The following is a 17,991-nucleotide window of genomic DNA, read 5'->3' on the forward strand; positions in this document are numbered from 1 at the left end:
GTTGTATATTAAGAGGTTACATAAAAATTTTGATGATCTTCCTCTACTGTATATTATTTTTCTCCTATTTTCTAAGGTTAAATACACTTAAATACACTTAAATACACATAAATACCCAAAACCGGATTATACAACATGAAAACCACTTTTGGTATTTTTCCCAGATTACTTACACTGTAAATGATGTTACAAAAGTTTTTGGTAATTTATTTTAACTGTTTATTATTTATTCTTCAATTAATGATTATTTAAGGGGATAAAACAAGGAAAAATAGAAATACCCACTGAAAAATATCTTTTATATTTTTACCAGCCTAGTTATGTATAATAACAGTTAAATAAAAAGTTTGGGTAATTTTGGAAACTGTTTTCTATTTATTTCAATTTTTATTGGAATAAATGCTCAAAAATCGTAAAATATAATTAAACAGCTTGGAAATCCATTTTTTTTATTTTTCTTAGCTTAGTAATGTATAATAACAGTTAAATAAAAAGTTTGAGTAATTTTGGAAACTGTTTTCTATTTATTTCAATTTTTATTAGAATAAATGCTCAAAAATCATAAAATATAATTAAACAGCTTGGAAACCCATTTTTATATTTTTCCTAGCTTAGTAATGTGTAATAACAGTAAAATAAAAAGTTTGAGAATTTTTATCCTTTGAATGCTATTTTTCGTGAATTTATGTTGTTATGAAGGCTTAAAAATTTGGAAAATAGTTAACCATATCAAAAAATTCAAGGAAAGTTTTCTGGAAAACCTCTATTGTATTTAGAATGAAAAATACAAGGTTTGACAATTTTTGGAAACTATTTGATAATATTTTACATTTTTAGGAATTTAAAACACCTTTAAATGTGTTGAAACATCCTTAAATTTATATTACTAAATCTGGAAAATTAATATCCCAAAGTTGTATTTATCGCATGACTTGTAGAATTTCATCATTTCAGAAAAAGTGTAACCAATTAATATAAAATCCAATATTAAAACATAAATTGGCATTTCACTATATGTAGAGTTTAGTATATTAGCATTAGATTTTGACATGGAAACTCACTAGTGTGTGTTTGATGTCGTAGGATCCCGGCATTAAGACGTTGGTGTATTCCAAGGCACCACTTGTATCTACTCGAAACATTGTGAGTATTCACGCACTCCCCTATTTTCAGTTTTTATGTTTTGGGGTGGAAAAGCATGTCCCGAAAAACTATTATTTTAATGTTGTATTTAAATTGATTTGTATCAAACATGATTGCTATTTTATTGCTATGTCTCTCTATGTATGTCTATGCATCACAGAACATGAGAACTTATCGTACTAAGGCCCTTCCCTTATCTCTAACCATTAACTCTTTGAGCCAATGGTCATTATGGATAGCGCTATTAGGAATTGACAACTCCTCACTCGCCCTATTGCTGGAGTGCATGATACCATATTCATCTATGGAACGATAAGCATAGATCTTGATAGGGCTCCAGTCATAGGTTTGGTTGAGACTCATTGTTTGCTCATACACATACAAACTCGTTTCTCGTTATAGCAATAAACTTGTTATCAATAATAGCAATCAACTTTGTTTCTCATTAAAGCAATGTACTTGTATTTATGAAAAGCCTTATTCCAAATCTTGATTTTATAAACTTGTGAACTCACCAACTATTTTCATAGTTGACGCTCGTTTTACATGCTTTTTCAGGAAATAATTAGTAAGTGGATATAAAGATTCATCATCATAGAGCATGCTGCATCGTGTTGAAGTTATTTATGAAGTTATATTTTGAACAATGTTATTTTGGAAAAACTTGTACTTGTTTCTATTAAGCTATGGGTTGTAAACTTTTGAATATTGCTATGGTGATGTATCTTTATCTTTTGCAATGAAACCGTTATCGCTGTCATATCTTGCGTTTCCGCTTTAGCGGGGTGTGACAGAAGTGGTATCAGAGCTAAAGTTATAGAGAACATCAGTTTTCCTTTAAGAAAACACAACCTATAACCAAAACTTATAAAAATTCTTTTTACATCAAACATATTACTAATATAATTAGGTCGGGAATTGTATCGTTGGACCTCAATTAAACATAGCCTGATCACCTATGTTTAATTAAGGAAAGATTTATACAAAGCTTGAGCTAATTATAATGGGAATATGTTCAACAAAATTTTTGAGAAAACTTTATTTCAAAAAAATTCAAAAAGGTTAATTTTGGTGTGTATAAGCATTGCATATTATAGGCATGCATTGTCATTTATTTCATATCTCATTGAATCTATGTCTCAGTCCACTATGTCGACATCGTGATCTTCTCACGCTACCGCCTCAGCCGATGAGTCCGGCTACGTCACTGTTATCCCTCGACGTGATCCCCCCGCCTCGGTGGAGGAAGACCCCTCGGAAGACACAGAAGATACAGGAAACTCGGTGGAGATCAGCAATGACAGCGCCCCGAGTCAGCGACGCGAGGCATCGCCTACATCGGTGATGCCACAGCCACCACTTTATGGGCTTCGCATTCGGAGGACGGTGAGGAAGAGTGTTCCCATTCCAGGAAGGATAGCCACCAGCACAGCAGGACTTGGCACGGCAGGACCTAGCAAGGTAGCACCTAGTATTGCAGGACCGAGAGCACCCCCACCACAGCGAGTCATAGGGATACCTGTCAGGTAGCCAGGTATGACCCCGGAGGAGTCCCGGAGGATGCATTCGATGGCAGCGGGCCTACATCACAGTCTTGCTGTGATAGCTGAGCATCGGGAAGTTTTGGATGAAGTGTTGACAAGGATGGAAATCCTGTTTCAGCATTCGAGGGAGACTGCTGACACTGCTAGTGCTGTTAGACGAGAGGCAGGTCATGCGATGACGGCATATTATGTGCTTGGAGGGCTATTACTGATTGTGGTGTTGATCTTTCTTGTTAGGATCGATTAGTATTTGGTTCTGATTTCAGTATTTTATTTTATTTTGTCATGAAACGAAAACCCATGTTGGGTGTCTTTTGGGGAAAAACATTTAAAATTTTATTTGGGGAATTGATGTGTTGTTTTGGTTTTAAGACTATTTCAAATGGTGATGAAGAAGTTTATTTTATGTTTAAAAACTTTTACTATGAGGTCAAACCCTAGAATTTACTTAGTCAATGGTCGAATAAAAAGATTTTTCTTTTCTTTCTTTTTTTTCAAATCTATATGCCTAGTATTAATGCAAACCATTAATTTGACAACACTTACGGTTTTCAAAATAGTAGTGAACTAAATATTATACATTATTTTATGTATTTATACGTATTTCTACTCTTGTGTCTTAGAACCATGTCAGGAAGGCCTAATCGTGGGCGCCCACAGAACGAAACACCGGATGTTGCTCAAATTGTAGCACAACAACTCATGGCAGCAATCCCAAACATTGTCACTCAAGTAACTGTGGGACTTAATGCTAACCAAGGAAGTAGTGGAGGAAACCGGGGAAACAATGAAAGAGAATGCAACTACAAGTCCTTTATGGCCTGTAAACCTAAGGATTTCCACGGAAAAGAAGGTGCGATCGGGTTGCTGAAATGGATTGACAGCATGGAGTCGGTCCTTCACATTAGCAAATGTCTCGAACGCAACAAAGTGGAGTATGCAACTTGTCTGCTTCAGGATAGGGCATTGACCTGGTGGAATACTTTAGTGCAAACCCGAGGTCGTGCAGCGGCATATCAGCTAACTTGGGAAGACCTAAAGAAGCTGCTGATAGAGGAGTATTGTCCCAAGGATGAAATTCAGAAGCTTGAATCTGAGTTCTGGAACCATTATATGGTTGGAACACAAATAGAGAAGTACACAGTCCGATTTCATGAACTAGCAAAATTGGTACCTCACATGGTTACTCCTGAGGAGAAACGGATAGATCGTTACATCTGGGGTCTGGCACCAGAGATTCGGGGAATGGTTACTTCAGCAAACCCAACTACCATTCAAAGTGCAGTAAGTCTAGCAAATCGACTAACCAATGATGTGATAAGGACGGGAGCATCGGCAAAGGAAAACTCTAGTAGCAAGAGGAAGCCAGCAGATCAGGGAGAGAAGAAGTATGGAGACAAGTCGGGGAGGAAGCAGAAAGTCTCAAGAAACTTTATGGTAAGAGCCCAGGAGCAAGAACCAGTGAAAACTCAGGAACAGAAAGTCATGGAAGTGCAGGAGCGAAAGCAGTACTCAGGACCGCTTCCGAAGTGCAATAAGTGTAACTTCCATCACAAGGGAGCTTGCCCAGTGTGCCAAAACTGTAAACAGACAGGCCATTACCCGAAGTATTGTAAGCTGAATAAGGATGGAAAAAGGGCATGTTACGAGTGCGGGAGTATTGATCATCTGCGTAGTGCTTGTCCCAAACTGAACAAGGGGCCTGGTAACAATGGACAAGGCCAAGCTAGGCAAAATTTCCAAGGAAATCAAGGTGGGCGGCCAAGAGGTGTAGCCTTTGTGATTGGTGCAGAAGAAGCTCGTCAGAACCCTGAGGTGATAACAGGTACGTTTCTCCTGAACAACCATTTTGCATCAGTAATATTCGATGCGGGAGCATAAAGGAGTTTCGTTTCTTTAGCATTTAGACCGTTAATTGACTTGAAATCAAGAAAGATGAGGAATACTTATACTATTGAACTTGCTGATGGGTGTGAAATTAGGGCCAATGAAATAATTCCTGGCTGTACTCTGAATTTAGCTGATAAACTCTTTAGCATTGACCTAATTCCTATCGAGCTAGGTAGTTTTGATGTAATAGTAGGAATGGATTGGTTATCCAAGAATAGAGCGGACATTGGTTGTTACGAGAAAGTCATCAGGGTACCTCTCCCCAATGGAGAAACCCTTATCATACACGGTGAGAAGCCAGGAAGAAGTTTAAACATTGTATCAAGCATGAAGATTCACAAGTACCTGAAGAAGAATCGTATTGCATTCATGGCCCACGTGCTAGAAAGAGAACCCGAAGCTAAGCAACTCAAGGAGATTCCAGTGGTTCAAAACTATCCCGAAGTGTTTCCGGAGGAATTACCCGGTCTACCCCCTCACAGACAGGTCGAATTTCGGATAGACTTAATTCCCGGAGCGGCACCGGTAGCAAAAGCACCATATCGCCTCGCGCCATCCGAGATGCAAGAACTGTCCGGACAACTTCAAGAACTTCTAGACAAAGGGTTTATACGACCAAGTTCTTCACCTTGGGGAGCCCCCGTGTTATTCGTCAAAAAGAAAGACGGGTCATTCCGAATGTGTATTGATTACAGAGCATTGAACAAGTTGACAATCAAGAATCGATATCCTCTTCCTCGAATTGATGACTTGTTCGATCAGTTGCAGGGCGCTTCATACTTCTCAAATATCGACCTCCGATCAGGATACCATCAACTAAGAGTTCACGAAGAAGACATTCACACAACAGCATTTAGAACCCGTTATGGACATTATGAGTTCTTAGTCATGCCTTTTGGACTAACGAACGCACCTGCTGTTTTCATGGATTTGATGAATAGGGCCTGTAGACCATACCTAGACAAGTTTGTAATTGTATTTATCGATGACATACTTGTTTACTCACAAACCAAAGAAGATCATGAGAGACATCTGAAGCTAGTGTTGGAGCTGTTGAAGGAGCAGAAATTGTATGCCAAGTTCACTAAGTGTGAATTTTGGATTCGGGAAGTACATTTCCTTGGTCATGTGATCGGCGAAAGAAGAATTCATGTAGATCCAGCTAAGATCGAGGCAATCAAGAAATGGGAAGCCCCCAAAACCCCGACAGAAATACGACAGTTCCTAGGATTAGCTGGGTACTACAGACGCTTCATTGAGAATTTCTCTAGGATTGCTCAACCATTAACATCTTTGACCCATATGGACAGAAAATTTCTCTGGGAAGAGAAACACGAAGAAGCATTTCGAATCCTGAAAAACAAGCTATGCAATGCACCAATTCTGGCCTTACCAGAGGGATCAGAGAACTTTGTAGTGTATTGTGATGCGTCTCATCAAGGATTAGGATGTGTGTTAATGCAAAAAGATAAGGTCATTGCGTATGCTTCCAGACAACTCAAACCGCATGAGAAGAATTATACAACCCATGATCTAGAACTAGGAGCAATAGTTTTCGCTCTAAAGATATGGAGGCATTATTTGTACGAAACCAAGTGCACCATTTATACCGATCACAAAAGCCTTCAGCATATCCTAGATCAGAAAATGTTAAACATGCGGCAGAGGAGATGGGTAGAGTTGTTTAGTGATTATGACTGTGAGATACGATATCACCCAGGGAAGGCTAACGTAGTAGCCGACGCTCTAAGTAGGAAAGAAAGAGTGAAACCTTCCCGTGTGAGAGCTTTGGGAATGGTAATTCAGACAAGCTTGAAATCTCAAATCATTGATGCCCAGGAGAAAGCGCTATTCAAGGAACGTCTTCCAGGCGAAACCTTACATGGTTTGGAAGTGAGATTTGAAACCAAACCTGATGGAGTTCGTTATTTTAAGGACAGGGTCTGGATTCCAAGGGTTAACGATCTGAGAGACATGGTACTAGAGGAGTCTCATCGATCTAAATACTCAATCCACCCTGGAGCGGATAAAATGTACAAGGATCTTAAAGAGTACTATTGGTGGCCTGGAATGAAAAGGGATATTGCCTTATATGTTGGGAAGTGTTTAACTTGCTCAATAGTCAAAGCTGAACATCAAAAACCATCCGGCTTATTGCAACAACCTGAAATTCCCCAATGGAAATGGGAGCAGATATCCATGGATTTCGTTACCAAACTTCCTAGAACTGCTAAAGGTCATGACTCAATTTGGGTCATAGTGGATCGACTGACGAAATCTGCTCACTTTCTCCCCATTCGGGAAGATTTCAAGATGGAAAAATTGGCCCAAATCTACATCGACAAAATTGTTTCTCTACATGGTGTACCCCTATCTATCATTTCTGATAGAGATAGTCGTTTTACATCGCGATTTTGGTGGATGTTACAGAAGGCACTAGGAACCAAGATAGATTTGAGCACAGCTTACCACCCTCAGACAGATGGGCAAACAGAGAGAACAATACAAACATTAGAAGACATGCTACGAGCGTGTGTCATTGAGTTCAAAGGAAATTGGGATACTCATTTGCCTCTGGTTGAGTTCTCCTACAATAACAGTTACCACACGAGTATCCAATGTGCTCCATATGAAGCATTGTATGGATGCAAGTGTCGTTAGCCCTTATGCTGGACAGAAATCCGAGACAGACAATTGACTAGACTCGAACTTATCCAGGAAACATCTGACAAGATTGCTATCATCAAAGATAGGCTTAAAGCTGCCAGAGATCGTCAGAAAAGTTATGCGGATAATCGTCGAAAACCATCAGAATTCCAAGTAGGAGACAAGGTACTTTTAAAAGTGTCGCCTTGGAAAGGGCTTGTACGTTTTGGTAAGAAAGGAAAACTAAGCCCGAGATATGTTAGACCCTTTGAAATCATTGAAAGGATTGGTCCGGTGGCTTATAAACTCCAATTGCCCCAAGAGTTAAGCGCCATTCACGCCACATTCCACGTCTCCAATCTTAAGAAATGTCTAGCCGACGAAGCATTGATAATACCCCTGGAGGAAATTAAGATCAATGATAAGCTAAACTTTGTTGAGGAACCGATAGAAATCCTTGACAGGGAAGTAAAACAACTCAAGCGGAGTAAGATTCCGATTGTGAAAGTTCGATGGAACTCAAAACGCGGGCCGGAGTACACCTGGGAGCGTGAGGACTTCATGAAGGAAAAGTATCCACAACTTTTCCCATGCAATGACAAACGATGACATAGAATGAATTTCGGGACGAAATTCTTTTTAAGTGGGGGATACTGTGACAACTGTCAATTCAGGTCATTCTCGGACTCATGCATCTTTATAAAAACCATTCATGCACAACATGCCATGGCCTAGTAGTATAAATTAGGTCAAAATCTTGCATAAACTAGGATCCAACTAAGATCTAGGACTAATATACTTGACTCTTACGATTCTAGTAAGTTGCTTAACTACAATAGGAAATGCTAATACCATAATTAGAATGAAACTTCAAACTTTGTTACAATTGAAAAAGGGTATAAAACCCTAAAAATAAATTAAAATATTCTAATTACATTCCAATATGATGGTGAATATCAAACAATGTTCCAAAAACTCTAAAGAGCCCAAAAATCCAAATTTATAAACTTTCAAGCTTAAAAACTTTATAAAATTTCTATAAACTTCCTAATATAAAATTTTTATTACTCAAATTATAGATTATAATCAATGAAATAGAAATTTAAATTATCATACATTAATCATAATTTATTAGTTAAAAAAAACAAGATTTTTAAATAAATCAAAAATTGCTTAAAGAGACATTTTATAAAAAGTTAGGTTTTATAAAAATTGAAGGGAGAATTATATAATTTGAATTTTAGGAGAGAGGGAGCCTCTCTCACTCATAAAATTCGTGCATCCTCTCCCCCATGCTCTCTCTCTTCCCAAAACTTCAATCATTAAAACACAATCCCCACTCTTCCACTTCTCTCTTCACTCTCTCTCACACTCCACCCTTTCAACTCTCAAACTCTCCTCCTCTCTCTCCAAACCCACGAAAATCATCAGCCAAGAACAACTCTCCACACTCAAATCCTCATCTTCTAAGGTTGTTCTTCAAGGTATTCACGAAAATCCTTCATTTTCCTTACTTTTCCTTCTTGTTTTTAAAGGGTTTTCTTGTACTTCTCCTCCTTCTACACCATTCTTTATGAACATTCATGAACATGTTCATGAATGTCGTGTTTGATGATGATGGTGGTAGGGTTTCACCCAAGAACAACATGCATGTTGTTTAATGGTGAAATCCAAGGACCAAAATCTATGTCAAACACTAAAGTTCGAATTTTTACAAGTTTTAAAGGTTCATACACCTTATGCATTCAAGTATTTCCTTTAAAAACATCACTATGACAAACATATGTCCATGCATGGTCTTCAAACTGTGATGCATGTGATGAACACCAAGCTAAAGAGCTTGGTGATCAAAGTACATTGTTAATAGTGCATGTAAATGATTTTGTATATAAAAATATCTAAAAGTTATTTTCTGTTCAAATCAAAATTTTTCCAGATTCCCATTAAGGTAATATGAACATCTGGAAAATCCCAAGAGTTTTTATCGTTTCCTTGATTTATTAAAATTGTTGCAAGAAAACAAGGGCATAAATCACATAAAATACTTCCAGAGGTCTATAAATCCGGAATAAATTCGTGGATGACCCCTATGGTGAATAATGACATCTCATTAAATTTAATCGATTTATGTTGCTGTTTAGTATGATTTTTGATTTTCTTTTTGTTTGGGTGCAATAAATCACAAAACCACTTTAAAGAGTGTGAAAATTGTATCTAACAATTTTCGCAGCTCTTACCTGTGGTGGGAGACTCAGAAAAATAATTTCAGAATTTTTCATCATGCCTTTCTATTTTTCCCAATTTTTGGTAGTTATAATGGCCTAAAAATAGGAAAAATAGTTCTGATTATCCAAAATTCATGACAATTTACCAGAATAACATGTTGTACATTAGGAGCTTACATAAAAATTTTGATGATCTTTCTCTACTGTATATTATTTTTCTCCTATTTTCTAAGGTTAAATACACTTAAATACACTTAAATACACATAAATACCCAAAACCGGATTATACAACATGAAAACCACTTTTGGTATTTTTCCCAGATTACTTACACTGTAAATGATGTTACAAAAGTTTTTGGTAATTTATTTTAACTGTTTATTATTTATTATTCAATTAATGATTATTTAAGGGGATAAAACAAGGAAAAATAGAAATACCCACTGAAAAATATCTTTTATATTTTTCCCAGCCTAGTTATGTATAATAACAGTTAAATAAAAAGTTTGGGTAATTTTGGAAAATGTTTTCTATTTATTTCAATTTTTATTAGAAAAAATGCTCAAAAATCGTAAAATATAATTAAACAGCTTGGAAATCCCGTTTTATATTTTTCCTAGCTTAGTAATGTAAAATAACAGTTAAATAAAAAGTTTGAGTAATTTTGGAAACTGTTTTATATTTATTTCAATTTTTATTAGAATAAATGCTCAAAAATCATAAAATATAATTAAACAGCTTGGAAACCCATTTTTATATTTTTCCTAGCTTAGTAATGTGTAATAACAGTAAAATAAAAAGTTTGAGAATTTTTATCCTTTGAATGCTATTTTTCGTGAATTTATGTTGTTATGAAGGCTTAAAAATTTGGAAAATAGTTAACCATATCAAAAAATTCAAGGAAAGTTTTCTGGAAAACCTCTATTGTATTTAGAATGAAAAATACAAGGTTTGACAATTTTTGGAAACTATTTGATAATATTTTACATTTTTAGGAATTTAAAACACCTTTAAATGTGTTGAAACACCCTTAAATTTATATTACTAAATCTGGAAAATTAATATCCCAAAGTTGTATTTATCGCATGACTTGTAGAATTTCATCATTTCAGAAAAAGTGTAACCAATTAATATAAAATCCAATATTAAAACATAAATTGGCATTTCACTATATGTAGAGTTTAGTATATTAGCATTAGATTTTGACATGGAAACTCACTAGTGTGTGTTTGATGTCGTAGGATCCCGGCATTAAGACGTTGGTGTATTCCAAGGCACCACTTGTATCTACTCGAAACATTGTGAGTATTCACGCACTCCCCTATTTTCAGTTTTTATGTTTTGGGGTGGAAAAGCATGTCCCGAAAAACTATTATTTTAATGTTGTATTTAAATTGATTTGTATCAAACATGATTGCTATTTTATTGCTATGTCTCTCTATGTATGTCTATGCATCACGGAACATGAGAACTTATCGTACTAAGGCCCTTCCCTTATCTCTAACCATTAACTCTTTGAGCCAATGGTCATTATGGATAGTGCTATTAGGAATTGACAACTCCTCACTCGCCCTATTGCTGGAGTGCATGATACCATATTCATCTATGGAACGATAAGCATAGATCTTGATAGGGCTCCAGTCATAGGTTTGGTTGAGACTCCTTGTTTGCTCATACACATACAAACTCGTTTCTCGTTATAGCAATAAACTTGTTATCAATAATAGCAATCAACTTTGTTTCTCATTAAAGCAATGTACTTGTATTTATGAAAAGCCTTATTCCAATTCTTGATTTTATAAACTTGTGAACTCACCAACTATTTTCATAGTTGACGCTCGTTTTACATGCTTTTTCAGGAAATAATTAGTAAGTGGATATAAAGATTCATCATCATAGAGCATGCTGCATCGTGTTGAAGTTATTTATGAAGTTATATTTTGAACAATGTTATTTTGGAAAAACTTGTACTTGTTTCTATTAAGCTATGGGTTGTAAACTTTTGAATATTGCTATGGTGATGTATCTTTATCTTTTGCAATGAAACCGTTATCGCTGTCATTATAAGGTATTCCAATGGAGATCAACTCCATGGAAACTAAGTCTCATATTCAAAGTACATTGCTTTGGAAATGCTTCTTGCATTAAGTTTTCTAATCTTACACAGATAACTTCCACCTATGAAGACAACTCCATATTCTCATTTTGACTATCACTTTTGAACAAGAGATGCCTCTTTTCAGAATATGTCAATATGGTCCTTCCAAAATTAGCACTATACTTCCAACTGTCCCTAAGGAACCAATCTTTGGTAAACCTCAGATTGTCCTCGACAATTGCTTAATCATTTTAGTCATATCCAATTCTAGACCTTTTCCCTTCTTAATGCCTCTGGGCATTTGGAAAAATTTAGAAATGACAAATATTATAGCACATGCAATCGATCCTGTACCCAAAGCAAATGGTACACGATTCATGATGTCTCACATAAAGACATGATTCTAGACCAGTCTTTTGCTACAATATTTTTATTTGCCATGTTTTCAAAATTTGACTATGAAGAGGGATGTCGTAATCATAATCGAATTTTGAAAACGCAATATATAGAATTTCCTTAAGTTGAACCAATCCAACATGAAATTCATATATATATTCTTGACTAAAGATGATTAAGGTCTCCATCTAAGCCTTTAGAACTGAAATGAAGTATATCCTCTCCCTTAATTATAGCAAAACAACTTTTTCAATCCCTGCAGCCTCACAAATTGAAACTTTTGTTTTCTATAATTAACAATGCTAACTTGCAACACTAACAATAATTATCATGCTCCCACTAACATGATGATTATTAGCATAACACTTATGCTTCCACTAGCTTTGACATGTACTCAGAAATCAGCTGGACTTCTAGAAATCAATACTTTCTTGACTTTCTTACCAAAGTTCAGATTTCTGATACGAGATGCTTTGATAAAACTTTATCAAAATCATACACCTTTCCTTAGATAGCATGCATGTGTGTCTAAACAATTTCAGAACTATGAAAAGGGATGTCGTAATCATAGTCTCAATTGTTTAGACCTTTTGCCATCTGCTTCAAATCTACTTGGTGGAAGTGTTTCCTCACCATCATTTTCATGAATCGGAGAGAAACCTTATGACCCTTAGATTTTATGGTGTATGTGTTCTTATCCATGTGAATCGTCAAAACCATAGTCATAAGACAAGGATAATGACAAATCCAAACTCATATGGACTAAACTTATGCAATCTTAACTTCTTGCCACCTGGCAGTACAGGGCCTGCCATTGCTTCCAGGTTGTTATGCAACCAATTGAGAACTTTCAGAACTCCTATGCAAAGCCAACTTTAACTGGAATGGGCACAGAATATGTCAACACGATAGGTTATAAACCTCAAGTCGTGTGCTAGTGAAGAACCTCAGGTTTTATTCTTGATTAGTTCTTGAAATTCTTTTTAGGATCTTTAAGACTCCCACTATCCTCTTGACATATAAGACTATCTTGCCAAATATTCAAGAGATAGTGCGGATTATTTATCAAGACAAACACTTCATACAATTGGCCTTAGTTGGTCTTTGTTTTATCCAAAACATCACAACTTACCAATTTCAAATGTACAAGAGTAGGACACTTTTACTCTTACATTTGACAAGTGTTTTAAACCTTTCTTTAAGATATTTCACTCAAGTTACAATCTTGGAGTATGACTCTAAGAATTGTTTTGGAACGAAGTATGACTCATCTTCCTGATCTAACCATTTCAACAATTCATGACTCCTCTTCTTAGTCATAAGAATGCACTAAGATGACCTTTAGAGGACTAATTGTGATATGATTTCTAAATCATTAAGATGATCATAAACATGATACTAAAGTACTCTCCCATGTTTTCAGATTTGAGAAACTTTTATCTTTCTGCCTAATTTGATTCTTCCCATTCGTTCTTCCATACATTGAGACTTTTCCAATGTTTCAGAATTATACTTAAACTTGTAAGTATAACCATATTTACTAAACTTTAGTAAATCAAATAGTCTTAACGAGCTTTGTGGTGGACATGACCAGTGCACAAGAATGTGTACTCGATCCCTTTCGTCCTTCACTTAACTCACACATCCATGTGAACAAGTAATTAGTCTTGATTTTCCAATGCTTGAAAGTTCTCATTCATCATACTATTCAACTTGCATGATTCCAAGTTTCGGTCCAATTGAAACTTGGGTGATGAGGAACTTTCCTGATTTGGTAAATTTAGACACTACCACAAATGAAAGAATCAAATCCATTTTCCAATATTGCTGTCAGTGGAATCATATAAGCAACAATTTTCCACAAATGCCATTGTAAGGATACTTCAAATAAATAAAATTAAACAATTTTCTTTTATTTTAAAACTTTGCAGAAAAACTTATCCTTACAATCCACATGGAAAATTGTTGTTATCTATTCCTTAGCAATATATCATAACTTCTTAAGCAACTGCTCAAAATTCTGATGCGATCGAAATCCACCTTCGCGATCAAAATCAGCATATACTTCCTTTAAGATTTCTCTCTATTCTTTGATTCTTAAAACATCAACATGTGACCCAGTCACATCATGTAATGAGGATCTCAGAATAGAACTTAACAGAGTTAGATAATGGGCTCTACCTGATGTAGAGTCAAACTTATTGACTTTAACATCCTTAGGTAAATTTGGCAGCTTTGCAATCAACGCCCCTTCCTTTGGCAAAATAAACATATGGACCCTTTGGTAATGGGACTATCTCAGACTTAGCCTTTCTCTTTACCATTTGGTCAACCGGGTTGACTATGGCCAATCCCTTTCCATTGGGAAGAGAATGATTTTTCTGGATTTCCAGTGTCACCATTGTCACTGTCCATAAAGTTTTTGGGAAGTTGATCTTCTAATCAAATTTGCTTTACTATCGTTCCAAATCATTGTTGATTTAGCAGCACCAAGCAAATAGATATGATCATTAAGGTTCATGTCATAGTCTGTTTCATAGTAGTCCCAAAGGAACTCACTATGTGACTTAGAAAGTGATTGAACATCTAACTTTCTCAAGACTTTGACACCCAACTCTCCCGGCTTGTCAATATGTGACTTCATCTCTAAGATGTGATCACACATAGATCTTGCTTGCCATTAGGGCTTGAGTGACCTTGAACTTGTGGGTTAGGGAGAATAATTGGAGGAGGTGGAGGAAGAGAAGTATGACTTCCATGAGCCAAACTCGGGAAGTCATATTCATTAGGAAAGCTTGGTTTGGGAAGATCATTGTTGTCTAAACCAAACATCAACAATGGGAGAAATTCACGTAAAGTTGATTTAAGTCCTTAATATAACACCCAATATGATATATTAAGGCTAGGACCCAACAAGCTATTTTATAACTTGGAAGAGGGATGCCGTAATCCAAGTTATAAAATATTTGAAGGTAGGTGAATGACGATTCACCAATTTCCACCAAGATAAACGAAATGTATTATTAGGTTTTAATTGGTTTTGAAACTCCAAGATTCTTTTGAGATTCATTGAACTTTTCAATGGCATGTTTCAATCTCGAGTGTGCCCTTCAGGTTTTGTGACTGGGATGCCGAGGATCACAAAACAAGGTGTGAAGTAACCATGCAAATATACTTGTTACCCTTAATATTTACCCCTCAATCGATGTGTCGGTTAACCACACACGCTCCAACGATACTATGATAAACATTAAGTTACCCTTTGCCTACCTTGTTAAGTCTAGGTTAGTGTGCCGGTTAACCACACACGCTCCACTAACAGCTTAAACAAAGTGCAAAGTGTAATTTCATGGATTAGCACCTTATTCACATTTTCCTAAGTAACTAAGATTGGGAATTTATAAAAAGTTTAGTTACTTAGTATTTATCATTAATACTTTTAATGAAGGGAGAATTGTAGTCCTTGTCCTACCTGTTCGGCTAACGACCCTCCACCAGTCAAGGAAGCGGTGGGTGAGAGTGGACACCCATTAAATTGTCATTTTATAGGTAGTAACCTTATACCCCCCTTATAGACCGGCTTCATGAATGAGGCCTACTAATGGTAAGACGACTTGCTCTTATACATATAATATATTAAACTTTTAATATTATAATAGTATAAGGGTGTATTTTAGACATTTAAAATACTTGGTGGTTTAATCTATTAATTAAACTATACTCTTAATTTAATTAAATTTAAACCATGTCATTATGGAATTATTAATTCTCTTTTAATTAAACACTTTAATTATCTATTAATAAAGTCCATAAGAGTTAATTGAATTATTCAATAAAACATCATAATTCCAATTATTAAATTCAAAATTAAAACCATTTAATTAATTGTTTAAGTTATGAACCCAAGAGTTTTAGAATTCAATTCTTTTTTTTTATCATAAAAAAACTTTTTCCAAATTCCAAAACTTGAGGGCAAGTTTTGTAACTCTTGAAAACTTTTGGATTCCATAACTTATGGAGTTAAATACTTGTTTTATGATGAAACTTTTCATGTTCGATAACTTAAGAACAAGTTATGGAATTCTTTAAAACATTAAGACCAAGTTTTCTAACTCCATAAAAACTTTGAATCAATTTTTTTTAAAAACCTTTTCATATCCATAACTAATGGAGGTTTCAAAAAACTCTTTAGATCAAACTTTTAAAACTAATAAAATAATCATATCATTTTATCTTTTACTAAATTTGACCTAATTCAACTCATATAACAAATGATTCAAATTTTACAAATAATTAGTTTTTCACAAAAACAAGTAATTATCTTAAAATTTGACAAACGTCATGTTTTTTTTCCTTTTTTTTCCAACTTGAAAATAAAACAATTGCATCAATATAACAGAAAACAACCCATGGCTCTGATACCATTGTTGGGTTTTGAGCATTCTAACACTCCTATGGTGTACATGCAACCCTATAAACCTTGGATCTATGTTTTCTCTATTATACATGCAAATATTAACTATTCCAAGGTTTCATCCTAACTAGCATATTATGAAGCACCTATACTACAAAGTTCTAGTTAGATGACATACCTTCTGATGTAGCTTGATGTCTTCAAGCTTTAAGAGCTTAGCCCCAATAGTGTGGAAGCCTCAAATGGAATCACAAATCACCAAAACACCTTGGAAGAACTTGACAGAATATGTATGCACACTAAAATTGGCCCACTCTTATTTTCACACACTTATGCCAATTTTGTGAGCCAAGGAACCCTTTATATATTATGGAGGATTAGGGTTACATCCATGTAAACCCTAATACCCATGACCTTTCATTTACATAGGATCCATGGGTTAAAAGCTCCATGGACCATCCATGAATGCTTAGCCCAACCTAAATAAACTTGGCCCATTCCATATATATAAGAGTCCATATTTAATTAGTTCTTTTTGATCACTTAATTAATTCTAAAGTAATTCTTGATCAATACTAATTAAATAATATGATTCCATATTAATATATTAGAACTTATAATATATTAATATAAATCATAAATATACTATTCTCAAAAGACTATCCATATAAATTGTGCCGGTAAAGTGCAACCCAAATGGACCATGCCGGGTCGGGTCAACTACATACCAAATATAGTTATGGACTTAGACATTAATCCAACATAAACGTGTGCAAGCTTGATTGATCCACTTCTTCTACTCTTATTCTGATTGCTTTTGATTGTTTGATTGCTTGATCATTGGTAAAGATCCGTTTTAGGACCTTACAGTTTCATTTTAACATTAACTTTACATTTGGTTTACAGGGCAAACATAATTTCAATGGTTTTATTTAAATAATAAAACTATATTACATTATTTTGCAAGTACAACATTTCATACACATCGATTTTAGGACAACAGAGAATCATATTTCCGTCTATGATTGCTTAGTGTATATGCTAGAGTTATATAAAATTAAGACCCAATCGACTTAGAATTTTTGGGTCCGCTTTGGGTCCTGTTCCTTGTTTGGTTGTGGGCTTAGGCAGACCCATTACATTCGACGACCTATTGAACCATGATTTTATATAACTTGTATACACTAAGTGATTATAGAAGGAAGTTATGGTATTTATAGGATTACACACAGTTACACTAAAAGCAATACATTATACTACTTACTAATACGGTACGAATATAATTTCAGGAAAACATATATTGAGGACCCTTTTTGCTAAATCTATTATTACTTAATGTATAGGTGAAGGTTATATACAATAAAGATGGTAGGCAGTGGAATGTGTTATTTCCGTCTTACTTCCTGTTCCTTGTTTGGTTGTGGGCTTAGGGCAGAATCACCCATTCAACTGTCTGTTCGATTTTGATTATATATAACTTGTATACACTAAGCAATCATAGGAGGTAACAGTACGGGTCACACCATTTACATAAATAGGAACTTCGCATTATGAATTTTAAGCATAAGAAACTTATACTTTTTGGTTTAAAGGTACTAAGACTATAACTCATTTACAAAAAAAATATTGGATTTGGA

The sequence above is a fragment of the Lactuca virosa genome, chromosome 1 (genome assembly GCF_052849685.1).
Source record: "Lactuca virosa cultivar CGN04683 chromosome 1, Lactuca_virosa_CGN04683_v6, whole genome shotgun sequence".
NCBI lineage: Eukaryota > Viridiplantae > Streptophyta > Magnoliopsida > Asterales > Asteraceae > Lactuca > Lactuca virosa.